The following is a 17,456-nucleotide window of genomic DNA, read 5'->3' as shown; positions in this document are numbered from 1 at the left end:
AGAATAGCAAGCAAGTTGCTGCTCAAGAGAAGAAACCCAAGTCTGGACCTAAGCCTGAAACTGAGTGCTTCTACTGCAAGCAGACTGGACACTGGAAGCGGAACTGCCCCAAGTATTTGGCGGATAAGAAGGATGGCAAAGTGAACAAAGGTATATGTGATATACATGTTATTGATGTGTACCTTACTAATGCTCGCAGTAGCACCTGGGTATTTGATACTAGTTCTGTTGCTAATATTTGCAACTCGAAACAAGGACTACGGATTAAGCGAAGATTGGCTAAGGACGAGGTGACTATGCGCGTGGGAAATGGTTCCAAAGTCGATGTGATCGCGGTCGGCACGCTACCTCTACATCTACCATCGGGATTAGTTTTAGACCTAAATAATTGTTATTTGGTGCCAGCGTTGAGCATGAACATTATATCTGGATCTTGTTTGATGCGAGACGGTTATTCATTTAAATCAGAGAATAATGGTTGTTCTATTTATATGAGTAATATCTTTTATGGTCATGCACCCTTGAAAAGTGGTTTGTTTTTATTGAATCTCGATAGTAATGATACACATATTCATAGTGTTGAAACCAAAAGATGCAGAGTTGATAACGATAGTGCAACTTAATTGTGGCACTGCCGTTTAGGTCATATCGGTGTAAAGCGCATGAAGAACTCCATACTGATGGGCTTTTGGAATCACTTGATTATGAATCACTTGGTACTTGCGAACCGTGCCTCATGGGAAGATGACTAAAACGCCGTTCTCCGGAACTATGGAGCGAGCAACTGATTTGTTGGAAATCATACATACTGATGTTTGTGGTCCAATGAATGTTGAGGCTCGCGGCGGGTATCGTTATTTTCTCACCTTCACAGATGATTTGAGCAGATATGGGTATATCTACTTGATGAAACACAAGTCTGAAACATTTGAAAAGTTCAAAGAATTTCAGAGTGAAGTGGAAAATCATCGTAACAAGAAAATAAAATTTCTACGATCTGATCGTGGAGGAGAATATTTGAGTTACGAGTTTGGTCTACACTTGAAACAATGCGGAATAGTTTCGCAACTCACGCCACCCGGAACACCACAACAAAATAGTGTGTCTGAACGTCGTAATCGTACTTTACTAGATATGGTGCGATCTATGATGTCTCTTACTGATTTACCGCTATCATTTTGGGGTTATGCTTTAGAGACGGCCGCATTCACGTTAAATAGGGCACCACCAAAATCCGTTGAGACGACGCCTTATGAACTGTGGTTTGGCAAGAAACCAAAGTTGTCGTTTCTTAAAGTTTGGGGCTGCGATGCTTATGTGAAGAAACTTCAACCAGATAAGCTCGAACCCAAATCGGAGAAATGTGTCTTCATAGGATACCCAAAAGAGACTATTGGGTACACCTTCTATCACAGATCTGAGGGCAAGATTTTCATTGCTAAATTGGATCCTTTCTAGAGAAAGAGTTTCTCTCGAAAGAAGTGAGTGGGAGGAAAGTAGAACTTGATGAAATAACTGTATCTACTCCCTTATTGGAAAGTAGTTCATCACAAGAACCGGTTCCTGTGACATCTACACCAATTAGTGAGGAAGCTAATGATATTGATCATGAAACTTCAGATCAAGTTTCTACTGAACCTCGTAGGTCTACCAGAGTAAGATCCGCACCAGAGTGGTACGGTAATCCAATTCTGGAAGTCATGTTGCTTGACCATGATGAACCTACGAACTATGAGGAAGCGATGATGAGCCCAGATTCCGCAAAATGGCTAGAGGCCATGAAATCTGAGATGGGATCCATGTATGAAAACAAAGTATGGAGTTTGGTTGACTTGCCCGATGATCGGCAAGCAATTGAGAATAATTGGATTTTTAAGAAGAAGACTGACGCTGATGGTAATGTAACTGTCTATAAAGCTCGACTTGTTGCGAAAGGTTTTCGACAAGTTCAAGGAGTTGACTACGATGAGACTTTCTCACCCGTAGCGATGCTTAAGTCTGTCCGAATCATGTTAGCTATTGCTGTATTTCATGATTATGAAATTTGGCAAATGGATGTCAAAACTGCATTCTTGAATGGATTTCTGGAAGAAGAGTTGTATATGATGTAGCCAGAAGGTTTTGTTCATCCAAAAGGTGCTAACAAAGTGTGCAAGCTCCAGCGTTCCATTTATGGACTGGTGCAAGCATCTCGGAGTTGGAATAAACGCTTTGATAGTGTGATCAAAGCATATGGTTTTATACAGACTTTTGGAGAAGCCTGTATTTACAAGAAAGTGAGTGGGAGCTCTGTAGCATTTCTGATATTATATGTAGATGACATATTATTAATTGGAAATGATATAGAATTTCTGGATAGCATAAAGGGATACTTGAATAAAAGTTTTTCAATGAAAGACCTCGGTGAAGCTGCCTACATATTGGGCATCAAGATCTATAGAGATAGATCAAGACGCTTAATAGGACTTTCACAAAGCACATACCTTGATAAAATTTTGAAAAAGTTCAAAATGGATCAGGCAAAGAAAGGGTTCTTGCCCGTACTACAAGGTGTGAAGTTGAGTCAAACTCAATGCCCGACCACAGCAGAAGATAGAGAGAAAATGAAAGATGTTCCCTATGCTTCAGCCATAGGCTCTATCATGTATGCAATGCTGTGTACCAGACCTGACGTATGCTTAGCAATAAGCTTGGCAGGAAGGTACCAAAGTAATCCAGGAATGGATCACTGGACAGCGTCAAGAACATCCTGAAATACCTGAAAAGGACTAAGGATATGTTTCTCGTATATGGAGGTGACAAAGAGCTAGTCGTAAATGGTTACGTCGATGCAAGCTTTGACACTGATCCGGACGATTCTAAATCGCAAACCGGATACGTGTTTTTATTAAATGGTGGAGCTGTAAGTTGGTGCAGTTCTAAACAAAGCGTCGTGGCGGGATCTACATGTGAAGCGGAGTACATAGCTGCTTCGGAAGCAGCAAATGAAGGAGTCTGGATGAAGGAGTTCATTTCCTATCTAGGTGTCATACCTAGTGCATCGGGACCAATGAAAATCTTCTGTGACAATACTGGTGCAATTGCCTTGGCAAAGGAATCCAGATTTCACAAGAGGACCAAGCACATCAAGAGACGCTTCAATTCCATTCGGGACCAAGTCCAAGTGGGAGACATAGAGATTTGCAAGATACATACGGATCTGAATGTTGCAGACCCGTTGACTAAGCCACTCTCACGAGCAAAACATGATCAGCACCAATACTCCATGGGTGTTAGAATCATTACTATGTAATCTAGATTATTGACTCTAGTGCAAGTGGGAGACTGAAGGAAATATGCCCTAGAGGCAATAATAAAGTTATTATTTATTTCCTCATATCATGATAAATGTTTATTATTCATTCTAGAATTGTATTAACCGGAAACATGATACATGTGTGAATACAGAGACAAACATATAGTCACTAGTATGCCTCTACTTGACTAGCTCATTAATCAAAGATGGTTGTGTTTCCTAACCATAGACATGTGTTGTCATTTGATTAATGGGATCACATCATTAGGAGAATGATGTGATTGACATGACCCATTCCGTTAGCCTAGCAATTGATCGTTTAGTATATTGCTATTGCTTTCTTCATGAATTATACATGTTCCTGTAACTATGAGAATTATGCAACTCCCGTTTACCGGAGGAACACTTTGGGTACTACCAAACGTCACAACGTAACTGGGTGATTATAAAGGAGTACTACAGGTGTCTCCGAAGGTACATGTTGAGTTGGCGTATTTCGAGATTAGGTTTTGTCACTCCGATTGTCGGAGAGGTATCTATGGGCCCTCTCGGTAATGCACATCATTATAAGCCTTGCAAGCAATGTGACCAAATGAGTTGGTTATGGGATGGTGCATTACGGAACGAGTAAAGAGACTTGCCGGTAACGAGATTGAACTAGGTATTGGATACCGACGATCAAATCTCGGGCAAGTAACATACCGATGACAAAGGGAACAACGTATGTTGTTATGCGGTTTGACCGATAAAGATCTTTGTAGAATATGTAGGAACCAATATGGGCATCCAGGTTCCGCTATTGGTTATTTACCGAGAATAGTTCTAGGTCATGTCTACATAGTTCTCGAACCCGTAGGGTCCGCACGCTTAACGTTACGATGACAGTTTTATTATGAGTTTATAAGTTTTGATGTACCGAAGTTTGTTCGGAGTCCCGGATGTGATCACGGACGTAACGAGGAGTCTCGAAATGGTCGAGACATAAAGATCGATATATTGGAAGCCTATATTTGGACATCGGAATCGTTTCGGGTGAAATCGGCATTTTACCGGAGTACCGGGAGGTTACCGGAACCCCCCGGGGGGTTATTGGGCCTACATAGGCCTCGAGGGAGAAGAGGGAAGGAGGCAGGAGGGGGCTGCGCGCCCCTCCCCTTCCTAGTACGAATAGGACAAGGGAAGGGGGGCGGCGCCCCCCTTTCCTTCCCCTCTTCCTCCTCTTTCCCCCCTTCTCCTATTCCAACTAGGAAAGAAGGGAGTCCCCTTGGCGCGCCCTCCTTGGCCGGCCGCCTCCTCCCCCCTGGCTCCTTTATATACGGGGGCGGGGGGCACCCCATAGACACACAAGTTGATCTATGGATCGTTCCTTAGCCGTGTGTGGTGCCCCCCTCCACCATATTCCACCTCGGTCATATCGTCGCGGAGTTTAGGCGAAGCCCTGCGCCGGTAGAGCATCATCATCGTCACCACGCCGTCGTGCTGACGGAACTCATCCCCGAAGCTTTGCTGGATCAGAGCCCGGGGATTGTCATAGAGCTGAACGTGTGCTGAACTCGGAGGTGCCGTACGTTCGGTGCTTGGATCGGTCGGATCGTGAAGACGTACGACTACATCAACCGTGTTGTGCTAACGCTTCCGCCTACGGTCTACGAGGGTACGTGGACAACACTCTCCCCTCTCGTTGCTATGCCATCACCATGATCTTGAGTGTACGTAGGAATTTTTTTGAAATTACTACGTTCCCCAACACCAGTGATACCTCTCCGTTATACGGAGTGACAAATCCCAGTCTCGATCCGTGCCAACCCAACAGACACTTTCGGAGATACCTGTAGTGCACCTTTATAGTCACCTAGTTACGTTGTGACGTTTGGTACACCCAAAGCACTCCTACGGTATCCGGGAGTTACACGATCTCATGGTCTAAGGAAAAGATACTTGACATTGGAAAAGCTCTAGCAAACGAACTACACGATCTTTGTGCTATGCTTATGATTGGGTCTTGTCCATCACATCATTCTCCTAATGATGTAATCCCGTTATCAACGACATCCAATGTACATAATCAGGAAACCATGACTATCTGTTGATCAACGAGCTAGTCAACTAGAGGCTCACTAGGGACATGTTGTGGTCTAAGTATTCACACATGTATTACGATTTCCGGATAATACAATTATAGCATGAATAAAAGACGACTATCATGAACAAAGAAATATAATAATAATCCTTTTATTATTGCCTCTAGGGCATATTTCCAACATGATTTTTTGCATATAAATAGAAATTAATTAGTTCGTCACATAGTTCGGCATGGTTCGGCGTGTTTCATCACATAAATCAAATAGTTTAACAAATAGTTCAATACAAATTATATAGTTTAACAAATAAAAACTCAAATTTCATCACACGTCATTCCCGCATCGCCCCGGCCTCTCCCTTGAGCCTCCATAGATGCTCCACCAGATCGTGTTGCAGTTCTTGTTGCACCTGTGGGTCTCGGATCTCCTGACGCATATTGAGGTAGTCAGTCCAGGTTGCCGGTAGCTGGTGATCAACTTGGGCAAGAGGACCCTTCCTGTAATATGGTTCAATGTCAAACACTGGCTCTTCCTGCTCGCTCTCAATGATCAGTTGTGCAAGATGACACAACAAGTCATGATCTCCCACATTTGATCTTTCGACTAGGTCTGAGCAGGGAACCAGACAAGAACAAATCGAGATTGGGGCACACCAAATGCCCGCTCGACATCCTTCCTGCAAGCCTCCTCAACCTTCGCAAGGGTTTGAGATGGTCTTCACAAATGTCGACCATCTCGGATAGATGCCATCAACTAGATAGTACCCCTTGCTGTACTGCCGCCCATTGACCTCGAAGTTCACCGGAGGAGAATGAACTTCAACAAGCTTGGCAAAGACAAGGGAGCACTGCAGGACGTTGATGTCATTGTGAGTTCCTGGCATCCCAAAGAAAGAGTGCCAAATCCAGAGGTCCTGTGTGGCCACTGCCTCAAGTACCACACTACATCCGCCTTTGGCGTCTTTGTACAACCCCTGCCAAGCAAATGGACAGTTCTTTCATTTCCAATGCATGCAGTCGATGCTTCCAAGCATCCCAGGAAATCCTCTTGCTACATTCTATGCTAGGATCCGAGCAGTGTCTTCCGCACTGGGTGTTCGCAAGTATTGCGGTCCAAACACTACCACCACTTGAAGGAAATATGCCCTAGAGGCAATAATAAAGTTGTTATTTATATTTCCTTATATCATGATAAATGTTTATTATTCATGCTAGAATTGTATTAACCGGAAACTTAGTACATGTGTGAATACATAGACAAACAAAATGTCACTAGTATGCCTCTACTTGACTAGCTCGTTGAATCAAAGATGGTTAAGCTTACTAGCCATAGACATGAGCTGTCATTTGATTAACGGGATCACATCATTAGAGAATGATGTGATTAACTTGACCCATTCCATTAGCTTAGCACTTGATCGTTTGGTATGTTGCTATTGCTTTCTTCATGACTTATACATGTTTCTATGACTATGAGATTATGCAACTCCCGTTTATCGGAGGAACACTTTATGTGCTACCAAACGTCACAACGTAACTGGGTGATTATAAAGGTGCTCTGCAGGTGTCTCCGAAGGTACTTTTTGAGTTGGCGTATTTCGAGATTATGATTTGTCACTCCGATTGTCAGAGAGGTATCTCTGGGCCCTCTCGGTAATGCACATCACTATAAGCCTTGCAAGCAATGTGACTAATGAGTTAGTTGCGGGATGATGCATTACATAACGAGTAAAGAGACTTGTGGGTAACGAGATTGAACTAGGTATTGAGATACTGACGATCGAATCTCGGGCAAGTAACATACCAATGACAAAGGGAACAACGTATGTTGTTATGCGGTTTGACCGATAAAGATCTTCGTTGAATATGTGGGATCCAATATGAGCATCCAGGTTCCGCTATTGGTTATTGACCGGAGATGTGTCTCAGTCATGTCTACATAGTTCTCGAACCCGTAGGGTCCGCACGCTTAACGTTCGGTGACGATTTATATTATGAGTTATGTGTTTTGATGTACATAAGGTAGTTTAGAGTCCCGGATGAGATCGGGGACATGACGAGGAGTCTCTAAATGGTCGAGATGTAAAGATCGATATATTGGATGACTATGTTCAGACAGCGGAATGGTTTCAAACATATACCAGAGTACCGAGGGGTTACCGGAACCCTCCGGGGGTTTATTGGGCCTCATGGGCCCTAGTGGAGAAGAGGAGGGGCGGCCAGTGCAGTCCACGCGCCCCCTCCCCCTCTAGTCTGAATTGGACAAGGAGGGGGGTGGCGCCCCCCCTTCTTTCCTTCTCCTCCTCTCTCCCTTCCTTTCCCTCTCCTACTCCAACAAGGAAAGGAGGAGTCCTACTCCCGGGAGTAGGACTTCCCCCTTGGCGCGCCCTCCTCCTGGCCGGCCGCCTTCCCCCCTTGCTCCTTTATATACGGGGGCAGGGGGCACCTCTAGACACAACAATTGATCATTGATCTCTTAGTCGTGTGCGGTGCCCCCCTCCACCATATTCCACCTCGGTAATATCATAGCGGTGCTTAGGCGAAGCCCTGCGTCGGTAGCATCATCAACACCGTCATCACGCCGTCGTGCTGAAGGAACTCTCCCGCAAAGCTCTGCTGGATCAGAGTTTGTGGGACATCATCGAGCTGAACATGTGCTAAACTCGGAGGTGTCGTACGTTCGGTACTTGGATCGGTCGGATCGTGAAGACGTACGACAACATCAACCGCGTTGTGCTAACGCTTCCGCTTTCGGTCTACGAGGGTACGTGGACGACACTCTCCCCTCTCGTTGCTATGCATCACCATGATCTTGCGTGTGCGTAGGAAATTTTTGAAATTACTACGTTTCCCAACACCACTGCCCTGCAGAACTTGTAGAAACACTCAATGGTGGTGGACTCAGCCATGCGCCCATAGTCGTCGAGTGAATCACCGGGAGCTCCGTATGCAAGCATCCTCATAGTTGTCGTGCGCTTCTGGATTGAGGTGAATCCAAGTGTGCCGGTGCAATCCATCTTGCACTTGAAGTAGCTGTCGAACTCCCGGATGGAATTCACAATCCTGAGAAAAAGCTTTCGGCTCATCCAATAACGGCGCCGAAATGTTTTCTCACCGTGCAATGGAGCGTCGGCGAAGTAGTCCGAGTAGAGCATGCAGTAGCCTTCCAAACGATGTCGGTTATTTGCTTTCACCCGCCCAGGCGCCGAGCCACCTCGCCATGGCTTTTCATTGCTCGCGAGCAGACCAGAGAGGGCGGCGAGCACCATGAGATGCTCCTGCTCCTGAACGTCGACTTCGGCTTCCTCCTCCAGCAACGCCGCGAGCGCCTTCTCATCTTTGGGGTCCATCGCTGGGCCGGGCAAATCATCGAACACCTTGCGGGCGAGGTGGGCGCAAACCCGCCGGTGTACAGGCCCTGCGCGGCCGGAACGCCGGAAAAGTTGTCCGGACGGCGGCAGAGGGGCTGCCTCGGCGAAACCTCTTCTTTTTCCCGGCGGGAAATGATCTATCTAGCTGCGGTGGGCGGTGGATGGCGCCGGGATCGGCAGGGTGGCGGCCGAGCGCGGGGGGTCGGAGGCGAATCTGGGCGGGTGTCTTGACTTTTCGCCTGACAATGTGGCCCCAAGAGCACTTTTCCCTTGCGCCGGAGCCCCCGAGCGCCCCCAGTGCGCCAGGTTCGGCCTGCGATCGCCAGACGCAAAAACGGGCCGAGCCGACGGAATTCGGCATCCTGGGGGCGCGATTGGGGCGTTTTTTCGGCGTCGGAGCGGAAAAAACGCCTGGGGAGGGCCTCTTGGGGGCGCGGCTGGAGATGCTCTTAGACGAGAAGGTTATTCGGCGTCATTCAACTATATGCTATGGTGGGGATATCGCTTATCGGGAATTTATTGGTCGGATAAATCGGTCAATTTATCTTATCGGTTAGACACCGATAAGCGATAAATTGACCGATTTATTGGAATATCAAAAGATATCTTGAACTATCAGTATGCCTTGTCTCTACACCGAAGACCCCCTTCTCCTGCCTCATTTTTTTTGTTTTTCGCCCGCACGCTGTTCGGGTTAAAAAGTCAACCTACCAAAATTGTTTGGTTGTACGACACCGGGATATAAAGCTCATGTGGGTGAATATAAGAAGGTCCGGACACGCCCCAAACATAGCTGCCATGTCGGATCGGCTCATGATGTCCCACCTCGACTCCACATAAACCCCACAACTCTCGACCGCTCTGCTTCTCTTCACACTTTGCTCTGCTTTCATACCCTTCCCGTTCCCCTCACTGCACCATCATGGTTGGCGAGCAGGAGTGCAGGACCCCATTATCTGTTCCCGTCCCTCTCCATTCACTCGTTTTCTTTTTCTCCTCCAAAGTCGAACACCGCATCTCTCTCACCACCGACAGCCACGCCATTAGGGCGGCGAAGGGGCGAGGGACGCCGCACACATGGTGAACCCCGCTGATGTTTCAAAGAGCACCGCTCGCCATGGGTCAAGCTCGGCAGCAACCTGTTTTTTCCAGCATGCAAAGACGGCAATGCTGTTGCTTGCGACCTGGGGCACGGCAGCTGCAGCTGCAATACCAAGATGCTACTACGACAATCGGGAGTGTTGCAACCGGCTAGTGGAGCTGCTACAACCGGCGGCATGATGGAGTGGAGCTGGCAAGCGTTTTTGTTGCAACCATGAAGAGGCAAGACCGGAACCGTTCATAGCGAGAGCTTCAATCGGCAATGGCTAGAGCTGCATCCGCTTGTACGTCAAACTTATCTATAACTTTCTCAAAATCAATAAGAAGTTCCTTTGATCGGGTACACTTCAATGCAACGGACGTGGCCTTCCGTGAGACACGTGCAACATGTGTTTTCAATCTTTCGTCCTCAGTTTCTAGTTTTTCAACATAATATCCTCTCTTTGCATATTTTTTTCCATCTTTTTAGTATATATTGTGATGGCAAAATGAAAACATCATTCACACTGAAAACTTTGAAAGCATGCTTGCACAATATACCTGTAAAATACGGATACCATATTTCATCAATTTGTATTAAAAACTAGTACATTGGAAATTAAATAAAACATACATACCTATAGATTCATACTTTCTGCAACAACATGTAATGGTAGTATCCGCAGTATTGAATTTTGAATATAACTTTTGTTCCATACTCACTATTCATATGTGTAACCATGTATGTCAAGACTGACCCCTCAGTTTGTAACAATTTACAAGACATCGAAAATTGTCCTGTAAATTCTTCCTCGAACTCTGAATACATCCTCTTGTATATGATTCGGATGCGATCTTCGACAAAGGTAACTTAGATGAGTAAGTAATCGGGTTCTTTCGACGCGAACTAAAATTTGCATCCAACTCATTTTCCCGAAGACTATGAGAAACCTTCTCACGTTCTACAAGGAGTTCGGAGAGACCAAGTCTCCTACGAAATCTTTGCTTGAAGACATTATTCATATCTTCACTCCTTTGAGTCGAGTTCATATCAGTTGTAAACGAGTCATGATAGGCAGCAGCCCACTTTTCCCTCAACTCATATAACCGATCCAACAATTCATGCCACTTCTTGTTGAGCTTATACTCTGATCTATCTTCATAGACACATCTCTTAAAATCAGGTAGAAACTTCTCAGGATGCTCATGAATTACATGTCCAAGATGTTTAGCAGCATTAAGATAAATGTGCCATAGACAAAGTCGATGACATGCATTTCGAAACACATATGCAACTGCTCTTGCCATGGCCGCATCCTGATTAGTGAAAATTGTGCTTGGATGCTTACCTGACATTGCTGTTAGAAAGGTTTCAAACAATCAAACAAATGACTCAATGGTCTCGTTATATAACAAGCTGCCTCAAAAATTATAGTCTGCTTATGATGGTTGGTTCCCAGGATTGGAGCAAAAGGCATTTCAAACTTATTAGTTTGAAACGTAGTGTCAAATGATATAGCATCTCCGAAACATGCGTAATCCATGATAAACTGTCCGTCTGCCCAAAAGAAATTAGCAATCCGACCATCTTCCTCATCTACTTGAATGGCATAAAAACTGTTGGATCCTCTCTCTGCTTATTTTTCAAGTATTCTAGAAGTGTTTGTGAATCATTTGATTCTAAGTACTTTTTGCGCTCACGACCAATCTCGTTATTGCAGTCCATCTTTGCGAATGGCACTTTGTGTGGTCCTCCGTAAAATGTGATGGGGAACGTTGCAGAAAACAAAAAATTTCCTACTCGTTTCACCAAGATCATCTTGGAGTTCATCTAGCAACGAGTGATTAGATGCATCTACATACCTTTGTAGATCGCGCACGGAAGCGTTCAAAAGAACGGTGATGATGTAGTCGTACTCGACGTGATCCAAATCACCGATGACCAGCGCCGAACGGACGGCACCTCCGCGTTCAACACACGTACGGAACAGCCACGTCTCCTCCTTCTTGATCCAGCAAGGGAGGGAGGAGAGGTTGAGGGAGATGGCACCACCAGCAGCACGACGACGTGGTGTTGATGGAGCTGCAGTACTCCGGCAGAGCTTCGCTAAGCACTATGGAGGTGGAGGAGGTGTTGGGGAGGGAGAAGGAGGCAACCAAAGGCCAAGGCGTTCAGGTATGAAGTCCCTCCTCTCCCCCACTATATATAGGGGTGCCAAGGGGGGGTGGCCGGCCCTAGGAGATCCAATCTCCTAGGGGGTGCGGCGGCCAAGGGGGGTTTCCCTCCCCCCCAAGGCACCTAGGAGGTGCCTTACCCTCCTAGGACTCTTGCCCCCTTAAACCCTAGGCGCATGGGCCTATGTGGGGCTGGTGCCCTTGGCCCATTAGGCCAAGGCGCACCCCCTTACAGCCCATGTGGCCCCCCGGGACAGGTGGACCCACCCGGTGGACCCCCGGGACCCTTCCGGTGGTCCCGGTACAATACCGATAACCCCGAAACTTGTCCCGATGCCCGAAACAGGACTTCCCATATATAAATCTTTACCTCCGGATCATTCCGGAACTCCTCGTGACGTCCGGGATCTCATCCGGGACTCTGAACAACATTCGGGTTACTGCATATACATATCCCTACAACCCTAGCGTAACCGAACCTTAAGTGTGTAGACCCTACGGGTTCGGGAGACAAGCAGACATGACCGAGACGACTCTCCGGTCAATAACCAACAGCGGGATCTGGATACCCATGTTGGCTCCCACATGCTCCACGATGATCTCATCGGATGAACCACGATGTCGAGGATTCAATCAACCCCGTACGCTATTCCCTTTGTCTATCGATATGTTACTTGCCCGAGATTCGATCGTCGGTATCCCAATACCTCGTTCAATCTCGTTACCGGCAAGTCACTTTACTCGTACCGTAATGCATGATCCCGTGACCAGACACTTGGTCACTCTGAGCTCATTATGATGATGCATTACCGAGTGGGCCCAGTGATACCTCTCCGTCATACGGAGTGACAAATCCCAGTCTTGATCCGTGTCACCCAACAGACACTTTCGGAGATACCCGTAGTCTACCTTTATAGTCACCCAGTTACGTTGTGACGTTTGGCATACCCAAAGCACTCCTACGGTATCCGGGAGTTACACGATCTCATGGTCTAAGGAAAAGATACTTGACATTGGAAAACTCTAGCAAACGAACTATACGATCTTGTGCTATGTTTAGGATTGGGTCTTGTCCATCACATCATTCTCCTAATGATGTGATCTCGTTATCAATGACATCCAGTGTCCATAGTCAGGAAACCATGACTATCTGTTGATCAACGAGCTAGTCAACTAGAGGCTCACTAGGGACACGTTGGTGTCTGTTATTCACACATGTATTACGATTTCCGGATAACACAATTATAGCATGAATAAAGACAATTATCATGAACAAGGAAATATAATAATAATGCTTTTATTACTGCCTCTAGGGCATATTTCCAACAGTCTCCCAGTCAATAATCTAGTTACATTGTGATGAATCGAACACCCATGGAATTCTGGTGTTGATCATGTTTTGCTCTAGGGAGAGGTTTAGTCAACGGATCTGCTACATTCAGGTCCGTATGTACTTTACAAATCTCTATGTCTCCATCTTGAACATTTTCACGAATGGAGTTGAAGCGACGCTTGATGTGCCTTGTCTTCTTGTGAAACCTGGGCTCCTTGGCAAGTGCAATAGCTCCAGTGTTGTCACAGAAGAGCTTGATTGGCCCCGACGCATTGGGTATGACTCCTAGGTCGGTGATGAACTCCTTCACCCATATTGCTTTATGTGCTGCCTCCGAGGCTGCCATGTACTCCGCTTCACATGTAGATCCCGCCACGACGCTTTGCTTGCAACTGCACCAGCTTACTGCCCCACCATTCAAAATATACACGTATCCGGTTTGTGACTTAGAGTCATCCAGATCTGTGTCGAAGCTAGCGTCGACGTAACCCTTTACGACGAGCTCTTCGTCACCTCCATAAACGAGAAACATTTCCTTAGTCCTTTTCAGGTACTTCAGGATATTCTTGACCGCTGTCCAGTGTTCCTTGCCGGGATTACTTTGGTACCTTCCTACCAAACTTACGGCAAGGTTTACATCAGGTCTGGTACACAACATGGCATACATAATAGAACCTATGGCTGAGGCATAGGGGATGACGCTCATCTCTTCTATATCTTCTGCCGTGGTCGGACATTGAGCTGAGCTCAATTTCACACCTTGTAACACAGGCAAGAACCCTTTCTTGGATTGATCCATGTTGAACTTCTTCAATATCTTATCAAGGTATGTGCTTTGTGAAAGACCTATGAGGCGTCTCGATCTATCTCTATAGATTTTGATGCCTAATATATAAGCAGCTTCTCCAAGGTCCTTCATTGAAAAACTTTTATTAAAGTAGGCCTTGATGCTGTCCAAGAGTTCTATATCATTTCCCATCAACAGTATGTCATCTACATATAATATGAGAAATGCTACAGAGCTCCCACTCACTTTCTTGTAAACGCAGGCTTCTCCATAAGTCTGTGTAAACCCAAACGCTTTGATCATCTCATCAAAGCGAATGTTCCAACTCCGAGATGCTTGCACCAGCCCATAAATCGAGCGTTGGAGCTTGCACACTTTGTCAGCATTCTTAGGATCGACAAAACCTTCCGGCTGCATCATATACAATTCTTCCTTAAGGAAACCATTAAGGAATGCCATTTTGACGTCCATTTGCCATATTTCGTAATCATAGAATGCGGCAATTGCTAACATGATTCGGACGGACTTCAGCTTCGCTACCGGTGAGAAAGTCTCATCGTAGTCAACCCCTTGAACTTGTCGATAACCCTTAGCGACAAGCCGAGCTTTATAGATGGTCACATTACCATCCGCGTCTGTCTTCCTCTTAAAGATCCATTTATTTTCTATGGCTCGCCGCTCAACGGGCAAGTCAGTCAAAGTCCATACTTCGTTTTCATACATGGATCCTATCTCGGATTTCATGGCTTCTAGCCATTTGTCGGAATCCGGGCCCGCCATCGCTTCTTCATAGTTCGAAGGTTCACCGTTGTCTAACAGCATGATTTCCAAGACAGGGTTGCCGTACCACTCTGGTGCGGAACGTGTCCTTGTGGACCTTCGAATTTCAGTAGGAGCTTGATCAGAAGTATCTTGATCATTATCATTAACTTCCTCTCTAGTCGGTGCTGGCACCTCAGGAACATTTTCTTGAGTTGCGCCATTTTCCGGTTCAAGAGGCAATACTTCATCAAGCTCTACTTTCCTCCCACTTACTTCTTTCGAGAGAAACTCTTTCTCTAGAAAGGACCCATTCTTGGCAACAAAGATCTTGCCTTCGGATCTGAGGTAGAAGGTGTACCCAATAGTTTCTTTTGGGTACCCTATGAAGACGCATTTTTCCGATTTGGGTTCGAGCTTTTCAGGTTGAAGTTTCTTGACATAAGCATCGAATCCCCAAACTTTTAGAAACGACAGCTTAGGTTTCTTCCCAAACCATAATTCATACGGTGTCGTCTCAACGGATTTCGACGGAGCCCTATTTAAAGTGAATGCGGCAGTCTCTAAAGCATAGCCCCAAAAAGAAAGCGGTAAATCGGTAAGAGACATCATAGATCGCACCATATCTAACAGAGTGCGATTACGACGTTCGGACACAGCATTACGCTGAGGTGTTCCAGGCGGCGTGAGTTGTGAAACTATTCCACATTTTCTTAAGTGTGCCCCAAACTCGTGACTCAAGTATTCTCCTCCACGATCTGATCGTAGAAACTTGATTTTCCTGTCACGTTGATTTTCAACCTCACTCTGAAATTCCTTGAACTTTTCAAAGGTTTCAGACTTGTGTTTCATTAAGTAGATATACCCATACCTACTTAAATCATCAGTGAGGGTGAGAACATAACGATAGCCACCGCGAGCCTCAACACTCATTGGACCGCACACATCGGTATGTATGATTTCCAATAAGTCGGTTGCTCGCTCCATTGTTCCTGAGAACGGAGTCTTGGTCATTTTACCCATAAGGCATGGTTCGCACGTGTCAAATGATTCATAATCAAGAGACTCTAAAAGTCCATCAGCATGGAGCTTCTTCATGCGTTTGACACCTATGTGACCAAGGCGGCAGTGCCACAAGTATGTGGGACTATCATTATTAACCTTACTTCTTTTGGTACTCACATTATGAATATGTGTAGCATCACGTTCGAGATTCATAAAGAATAAACCATTCACCATAGGAGCATGACCATAAAACATATCTCTCATAAAAATGGAACAACCATTATTCTCAGATTTAAAAGAGTAGCCATCTCGAATTAAACGAGATCCCGATACAATGTTCATGCTCAAAGCTGGCACTAAATAACAATTATTAAGGTTTAAAACTAATCCCGAAGGGAGATGCAGAGGTAGCGTGCCGACGGCGATCACATTGACCTTGGAACCATTCCCGACGCGCATCGTCACCTCGTCCTTTGCCAGTTTCCGCTTATTCTGCAGCCCCTGCTTTGAGTTACAAATGTGAGCAACTGCACCGGTATCAAATACCCAGGAGCCACTGCGGGCACTAGTAAGGTACACATCAATTACATGTATATCACATATACCTTTTGTTTTGCCGGCCTTCTTATCCGCTAAGTACTTAGGGCAGTTCCGCTTCCAGTGACCGCTTCCCTTGCAATAAAAGCACTCAGTCTCGGGCTTGGGTCCATTCTTTGGCTTCTTCCCGGCAGCTTGCTTGCCGGGCGCGTCAACCTCCTTGCCGTCCTTCTTGAAGCTCTTTTTACCCTTGCCTTTCTTGAACTTAGTGGTTTTATTGATCATCAACACTTGATGTTCCTTCCTGACTTCTACCTCCGCTGATTTCAGCATAGCAAATACTTCAGGAATGGTCTTTTCCATCCCCTGCATATTGAAGTTCATCACAAAGCTCTTGTAGCTTGGTGGAAGCGACTGGAGGATTCTGTCAATGACCGCATCATCCGGGAGATTAACTCCCAGCTGAGTCAAGCGGTTATGCAACCCAGACATAGTGAGTATGTGCTCACTGACAGAACTATTTTCCTCCATCTTACAGCTGAAGAATTTGTCGGAGACTTCATATCTCTCGACCCGGGCATGAGCTTGGAAAACCATTTTCAGCTCTTCGAACATCTCATATGCTCCATGTCTCTCAAAACGCTTTTGGAGCCCCGGCTCTAGGCTGTAAAGCATGCCGCACTGAACGAGGGAGTAGTCATCGAAACGTGCCTGCCAAGCGTTCATAACGTCTTGTTCCGCAGGGAGAACGGGTGCGTCACCAAGCGGTGCTTGTAGGACATAATCTTTCTTGGCAGCTATGAGGATGATCCTCAGGTTCCGGACCCAGTCCGTATAGTTGCTGCCATCGTCTTTCATCTTAGTTTTCTCTAGGAACGCGTTGAAGTTGAGGACTACGTTGGCCATTTGATCTACAAGACATATTGCAAAGATTTTAGACTAAGTTCATGATAATTAAGTTCAACTAATCAAATTATTAGTGAACTCCCACTTAGATTAGACATCCCTCTAGTCATCTAAGTATTACATGATCC

This window comes from Triticum dicoccoides, chromosome 1B (assembly GCF_002162155.2).
Source record: "Triticum dicoccoides isolate Atlit2015 ecotype Zavitan chromosome 1B, WEW_v2.0, whole genome shotgun sequence".
NCBI lineage: Eukaryota > Viridiplantae > Streptophyta > Magnoliopsida > Poales > Poaceae > Triticum > Triticum dicoccoides.
This window is presented reverse-complemented; position numbering follows the sequence as displayed.